Source organism: Pocillopora damicornis, chromosome 6 (assembly GCF_964200805.1).
Source record: "Pocillopora damicornis chromosome 6, jaPocDami1.2, whole genome shotgun sequence".
Classification (NCBI taxonomy): Eukaryota; Metazoa; Cnidaria; class Anthozoa; order Scleractinia; family Pocilloporidae; genus Pocillopora; species Pocillopora damicornis.
In genome coordinates this window covers 17,048,832-17,057,027 of record NC_142675.1, presented here as the reverse complement: position 1 = coordinate 17,057,027, position 8,196 = coordinate 17,048,832, and the positions used below count along the sequence as shown (strand labels likewise).

Here is an 8,196-nt window from a genome sequence, read left to right as displayed (position 1 = left end):
ATAATTGTCAAACGCTGCCCCGTAGAATGTTACAGTGGAGGAGTGAGTCAGCTTTCTACAGTAAAAAAAAAAGGAAGAGAGAAGTTGATTAATAAAATACTCATTTTTTTCGCGATGAAAACGTTAGTTAAGAGGAATATCTTATGAAAAACAGTTTATAGCAAACGCTGTATGACAAATTGCACTAAAAAATCTCTTTTAATGCGGAGGCGCTATTACTATATTAAATGTAGGATATCATTATATCATCATTAAAGCCTTACATAATAAAACATTATCCCTTAATCTTGTTTTACTAGACAAATTTTCCTCGATTTTTGAGGAGCTAAATTGAAGATAAAGACAGCTAGTTAGATGTGGCGCATAAAACAACTGTCATGGTAACTAACCATTTACATAACTGAATATTTTTTTCTATGTGATTAGACTGTCTATTTGTTGATAAAGTTATTCATTAATAGTTATATAAATGACCATTACCTATCAGCTCTTACTTATTATCTGAAACTAAAAGGAATAAGACCATTATTTGTAATTAAAAATTGCTGCTGTTATTGATTGATGGGCTCATTCATTGACTCCTGTTACAATGACGTCCTTCCCCCTTTTTTACTTTACTCGTAAGTTTTGGAGATTATGCATGTTTTTCAAGGCAGCTTGGGCTTTTGGGGGAGCAGAGATATATTGAAAAGAAGTCACGTGTGGATAATTTTTATATATCTTTAAGTCTGAGACATACCTAAGGGTCTGTATTTGAGCAAGGAAGCTGTTGTGACAGGTCCGTTGAATTTATCTGTTCAAATTTTCAAGGCTACACGTTTTTGACGTTTGAAAAGTATCAAAAAAGTATCACTTCTGGAAATCCAACCAAAGTAGTGTTTGCAAAAGACCAATTGCACTTGAAATTGGGCCCCAAGGCAAAGTACTGGCGTTAGACTGCGATTTCGACTCTCGATAGTCTCGTAGAACTGCGTTTACACCAGTCGATGTAAATGTTCGAAGGGAGTATTCAAGGTGCGCGGGACCTATGCTTTACCAATGGCGTAGTCTTTGCTGCAGAGAGAGGCTCATCAGCAATCCGTTTCACTGAATTGAAAGGCGAAGTACTTTTCAAACCCGGACGCCTAAAATCGCGAGCTGATTTGCTTTCGCAGCTTGGTCGTTTCAGATTGTCACTAGAGGGTACAGGTCCAGTTCTACAGAAGCGGTTGACGACACATCTGAGATCTTTAGCTGCACAAGTCGAGAATAAACAAATTGTCCAGATTAACCCCACCTTTAAGTAAACCAACTTCCATCTGTGCGGCAAGTAAGGATATCCTCTTGTGTGCCGATGATGAGCAGAGAAGCATAATGCAGCTGGAGTTAGAGTACAATGGAGTGGCTGTCATCGGTAGTAGGCTGAGACAGATTAACTACTCCAATGACGTGACAAGTGTTGAATCTCTTTATGTTCTGCGGCAATCAGCATACTTGGCTGCAACTGGCGCAACTGAAGGGTTATATGGTTGTAACCTGGATTCTTCCAATGTTGAGCGACTCTTGCGGAATTCTTCAGATTCTTGTGAGGAAATCAAGAGGCTGTATGGTTACGAGGGCAGCATTGTTTTCACCGACAACAAAGATCAAAAGGTTAAGACCTTCAATCCCTTAAGTGCAACAGTCGAGACCTTGTTGGGTACTGGCCACTAAGGAACCGTTGATGGAACTGAAGAAAGCTGCTCATTTACACAAGTTCATGCAATCTGTTCCTTGTAGAAATTTGTTTTTGTTTCTGATATAGCTGCTGGAACAATGAAACTAGTTTTGGGGCTTACTGTCACAGTGTCCTTTCTCCGCAACCTCGAATGTCTCGATGATAGTTTTGGAATTGGTGCACATACGATCGACGCGGTCCAATTATCTCTTCAAGATGCTGGGTGCAATGTTTCATCTGTAAATGCTTATATTAAAAACAAAGTTGCTGAAGTACGGCAGCACTATAAAATGAAAGAAACGGCAACAATAAATGGCCCTGAAGGAACTGTTTCTAGCAAAACACAGGAGTCAGTGGTGCTTCTCGAAAGAGGTATGGAACAGCTACGAGATAACGTAGATAGACTTGGTGACATTGACCTGCGTACGCTGCTAACAACTCAGGTGGAGAACCTTCATGCAGTCTCTCACTTCTAAAACGAGACTTTCACCGCTCTTCAGTATGCTCAAGAATTTGGAACAATTTCAAAGGAATCTTTAAAGAGAACGACGAAGTAGGGTGCGAAGTACTTCACGCTTGAGAAGTCTTATTATCCAGTGCCTAAATCCAGTGTGGAGTTACGGGACGTAGATTTGATGAAACCTCCTCCAGCTGATAACGTTGACCCCAACATTGAGGCAGCCACGAAGGAATTGGTTGACAGGTATCAACCTGTCAAGAACGGTAAGAAGCGAATCAACAAAAGACAAAGCGGGAGCCCTGCCGCCAGCTGTATATTCCAGTACGCCATCGTGTATTAGAATAACATTCCAGGAGGATGTTTAAGATGATCCAGGGACAGAAAATGAAGAACGAGTCGACCAGGATACAAATATTCCACGAGCTAAAAACGAAGTACCGAGAATCACCTTTGTTGACGAAAACATGCTCGGAATTGTCGCAATTGGTGACGTGACAGACCTCACCGAGCAAGAGGATGAATTCGACACCGACTCGGAGAGCGATGCGGACAATGATACAGACATAACGTTCAGCAGATTTGGTCGCGCCACCCGCGCTCATTTCCGCCTTGATCTCTAGAAACAGTTGGGACAACTGCAATTCAGGTATGAAATATAATCAAATGCTTTTGGCCAGGGTGGAGTGACATGTCTGTTATTTTTGTTAACTATTACACATTGTGAGTACTGTAGCCGATCTTATTGGTGAAAGAATATTCTGTTGTTGCATTCATTGCTAGTCAAATTTAAACACTCATATATGTTAACTCTCATTTTCCCTGTGATTTTCGTATTTATCTCTTTTTGTTTACAGTGTAGATTCACCAACTGGGTTCATCTCACAAAGCTAACCAATCATACTGAGGTATTCATACAACGGATGGCAATCCGTAAATTTGCTTAATTTTACTGTTTATTTCGATGTTCTATCCCATTGGCTGTTTGATTTGAATATCGTAATCTGATTTGTTACCAACATATTCTCTCAAAGTGGTCACGGTTGGTGTATCCTTGCTGAAAAAGCGCTTTAAGAATAGAATTGTTATGAGTTATACAAGCCAAATCTGCGGTAGTCTTCAAATATCGTCGGTCATAAGTCTGTGAATATCTTTGGCAGTCTCAGTAGACATCTTCGGCAGTGTTCGGACATCTTCGGCAGTGTTCGGACATCTTCGGCAGCCTTCAGACATCTTCGACAGCTTTCGGAAATCTTCGGCAGCTTTCGGGTATCTTCCTCACTCTTCGAATGTCTTGAAATAATCCCGAATTGTTGGAAATTGGCCAAAAAAACCTCTTTGATACAATAAACATAGGCCCAACATAGATATTTCCCCTTTTAGGGCGTGGTTTGTTTGTTTATGGGAAAAAAATAATGTTACAACGAATTTTTTAATGTTAGTATTAAAATGGCTAAAAATTAACTGTTTAATGTTATACAGTCAAAAAAATAAGTATTTAGTGTTATCGAAGTAACCCCATTCAGACCCTCTTCTTTATCTATCCATTCTAGATCACCGCAATTGATGTCGATAATGCCTACCTCTTTGATGCCGAACCTGGCCGCGCGCTCCTAAAGGCATAAATTTCTCTGGTGTAATGACTCGTAGATATTTTATTTTTCCTTGTGTAAGCGGCCTCCCTTACTCAGTTTTTGACCCAACATTTCATCGGCCTCGATGATTTGAGGAATGAATAAGAAGGAAAATCAAGAAGGAAATGGTATCTCCCTTAAACTAAGAAGGACAGTATTCATCTCTCGGGGAAATTTCGAGCTCCAGTGTGAAACTGACGAAGATCCCAGTTAAAAAAAAGATTCGTTAAACCTAAGAAGACAAATCTGGGATTAGCCGGTATTTCATTTGATCCAGACAAAAACTTTATTACGTTAAACCGTTAGTGTCTCATTATGAATCATTTACTTGAGAGCATAATCTTAGTTGTTTATCACGAAGCATGACGACGGGAAATTCTGCAATATAAAAAAAAAAAGATTCCTCTAGGGCGGACCTACCGTTCCCCCTTTTTTCGTTAAAGACAAACGTCCAGTTGGCCTTCCTGACATTGATCGAGGGACAGAAATTCAGCAAGGAACGCCCCCTTATTTTGTTTTTCTCTTTGATCCTACCACAAACACTCCTTTTTACTCAGCCTACAAAGTTTTACCCGAGCAGGCAGCGAAACTTGGCACGCATAGGAGACCTGAACAAGATTGGAGTGATCCTCCAAGTACGTAAATGGCTATTTAACAATTACTTATTTCAAGACCGATTGGACGACAATCAATTCATGAAACAAATACAAAGGCTTGGAGCATACCCTGCGTTGCTATAAACACACAACGTTATTTAGAAGTGGGGATAGTCATCATATTTCCACTTCTTAAATTTTTCTCCTGAAATCGTTTCAAGCACTTCATATTTCCTACCCTCTTCTCGTGCTCTACTAATGCGATTATTGCTCACTGAGCGTGCATTGTGGCGTTGGTATCTGTTTCTGGTGGATATCTGAAGCTAAGAAATACCTACATTTCAACTTGGTAATTGTATGGAGTACTCTGTGGGTTGCGAAATCGCAACTTCTTTTGGGTTTGATTCCTCTGAGGTGACTTCGACGTGAACGTTAAAAAATCGTATCACCCCACCGTTACGTTTTCCACGCCTGAGCTCAAAAATTATATTCTTTCTTACTATTACTCTCTGTGCTGAAAAAAAAAAAAATCAGTGAGCGCGAAAAAAGATGGAGGGATTTTGCAGGAGGGTTTGCTTATAGTAGTTGATCTTCTAAAATTAACCGCAACCAAGTTGCAAGGGTACGGCAAAGGCAAGGGTAACAATCACAAACTCGAGAAGCTTCAACTTTTTTTACAGTTTCCTTCTTGGCCGAAAATTTTATTAGTATCGCCTTTTATCGTTCAAAAACGAACAACAGTTGAAGGTATATTGTTAGAAGGTGTTGGAAGTAAACCTTTGAATTGATCAGGCCTTGATTTAACCCCTACGGGGCTCGGCCTAAGGCTCAGGGTGAGTTCAATGTGGAAACCTCCAATTCCAAGTTCCTTCTACATATCACTATCCTATTATTCTCCTTTCTGATCCTGAGACCCTCGACTGAACTGTATCTGATCGACTAAAGTAAATTTCAGCTGTTGCCAATCTTTTATAATTGAACGACATTTGCGCACTGAACTTGCTCAGGTCTGCATTTGGATATCGTACGCGTGCTTTGAAATCATTCCAGGCTTTATCTTTATCTCATCTTAGTCACGCAAGTCCCAAGGGATTGAAACTCGAAGAGTCAAATAATTTTTATTGCTTTTTTAACCAAAATGGTTGTATTGACAATTTTGGCAAATTCGAATGATCACACGGTTGGCTCCGGAGAACTTCTCGGTAAATCAAAATATTCAGACCTTTGACTTTTCATCTCTATAATTCATGGTATAATTTGAAGACAAAGAGAGATACATCGATCTATGGCAGACAGCAATGCAAGTGTTGAAACAATTCTTTCAATCAAATACACTCTTGAGAGCCCTGTGAAAGCCCTAAGGAAAATATTGGGTGAAGGCAGAGGATTTAAAGTCACAATGAATCATTCAGTGGCAGGAATGGTAATCCTTAATCCCTACAAAAAGAATGTTAAACTTGATAGAGATATTTATTTACTCCTCGGGATTGATCAGCGTTTGCAAGAGATAAATCTCACTGGTCAATTTACTTCTCTCAACACTAACCTTTTCTACTGTGATCTTTTGGACAAGGATGAAAACCTATTCAATGGGGAACCCACGAGCGTTCTTGGTTGCTTTGACATTGCTGAGAGCCAGTTTGAAAAGGTAGACTATTCTCCACCGTATCCTGTGTTACGGAAAATATCACCAAGGAAGGATATCACATCCATACGAATTTCGTCTCTCGTCAGAATAAGGAGATCATTAATTTCAATGATATGCCAGTGAGGTTTGATTTAGAGATACCATTTCTAAAATGTCTGCTGAAAATATTTTGCTAAGCCCTAAGCAAGGGCAGATTGGGACGCTTCGCGACCCTAAGCATGAGGTTCTTGGGAACGAAGTGCCTCATGGCCCAAGCCTTGAGCCAAGCGCTCCAAAACTTAATCCGACAATACCGGAGGATAATATTACAATTCGGGAAGATTATAGAAAAAAAAAATCGAATTGAAGCATCAGAAAACAATTTCAATCGGTGAGGCAAAACACCTTGCAACCAGCAGTTTGTCTTCAAAAGCAGTGTAAGATGGATGAATCTCTGATGTTGAGTTGGACTTGATTTTGCGTGAGATCGAACAGTATTATTCATTCAAAAACCAGCTTAGGAGAAAAGCAAACGAAGTTGATGTTGACACCTTTAAGAAGCAGATTAAAGAAGGATTAAAAAAAAATGATTAGAGTCACTCATAAGTCACTAGAGATACGTTGTGATTATTGTTCACCTGTGAAAAACTCAAGTTGCCTTAAAATCAATGTTGTTTTCAAAATGTGCAAAAACTGTTTTTTATAATCAAAGTTGATTTGAAGGTTGACATATAATCAATGTTAAAATTCATGAGTTGCCTTGAAATCAAGGTTGTTTTCAAAATGTGCCAGAATCGCCCTTTTATAACTACTCGGGCAGATAGTTTCCATATGAAGGTCTGAGCTGTGGAGTACGAACCATTACAAGTAAAACGAGTCGTTGCGTTTACATTCGTTGTTGGTTAAGCATATCTTGACGAAAAGCCATTTGAAATCACTCCCCGAAAGCAAAATGGCCTTTTTAACCATAGAAGTTCAAAAGAATGCTTACCTGACCTTAGGCTTAGTTTGAGACTGGTTTAATGCAGTGATAACCTGAGTTTTCAACTCGTCTAACGGTTTTAACCCTTTCGATGAAATATTAAGGGCCTTCATGATTTTAAACATTCCATACAGATCATTGATTTCATAGATAGTTTTCGTTGAGCCACAAGCCATAGTATCGAGTTTTCACTAGCTGGGAACACATCGAAGCGGCGAAAAAGACTTGAAGAGCTTCATTTGATCGTGGGGAGTATTTCATAAACGGATGCTTATGTTATTGTCAATCGTTTATGCATGAGCTACAGTTTATTGTCAAGTGTAAACAAAGCACGAGGTCTCACTTCTGAGAAAGTTAAGGTTTTTTTTAGTGGTTAATATATCTTTATCTTTAGATTCGTTTATTCATCTTTATTTCTTTTTGTTTGTAGAAGTTTTATTCTTCCCAGAGCAGAAAAAGGTAAATTTGGAGATGCATTTCTCATTTAGTTCCAGACGTTATATGATTAGGGTGGCAAACGTGCCTGACAGCGAGCAACTTATCTGAACTCTCTCGCACTCTTGTTACCAAATCAATGGCAACAAATTCAAAATAAATCAATTCAGTGAAACAAATCGTACTCAAAACCTTAGCACGAAAATTTTAAAGCTAAGTTTATAAATGCTAGAGTCTTGAATTTGGCTTGGACTTTTATATTCCGTGTATGTAGGTTAGGTCAATCCTGTTAACATTTTGGACTAGGACGCGACGCAATTCCGGGAAACGTGGCGCGACGTGGAGTTGTAGCTTTGTTATTAGTGTTGAAATTAAGAGGAATCATTTTAAACCAATGTTTACTGGCTGTATTTATAGACCAGGGAACCAAAACTTAGATGAATTTATAACTGAGATGGATGAAGGCTTCTCAAACTGCAACCTCGAACGCTGGGAACTGATTTTACTAGGAAACTTAAGCGTTGATTGTAACACCACAAACAACAACACGCAAACTTCAGGAATACATCTAGATACGATCTCAGCAAAATAGTTTCTAAGCCTGTTCGTGTCACTGGGAATTCAAAGACTACAAAGGACTTAATTTTTGTGAATCATAACCATCTCATTATTAGTCTGAAGTTATTCTTTCATCTCTTAGTGACCACAACTGGATTCTTTGGGTTTTCCAAGCAGGTGTTCGTAAATTTCCAGCTAAAGTGAACCAAAT

General features: G+C 39.1%; 1 pseudogene; it reads left to right on the top strand.

Moving 5' to 3' along the window:
* Positions 1–1,986: 1,986 nt before the first annotated feature.
* On the top strand, positions 1,987–2,496 carry LOC149044254 (uncharacterized; annotated as a pseudogene).
* Positions 2,497–8,196: the final 5,700 nt, after the last annotated feature.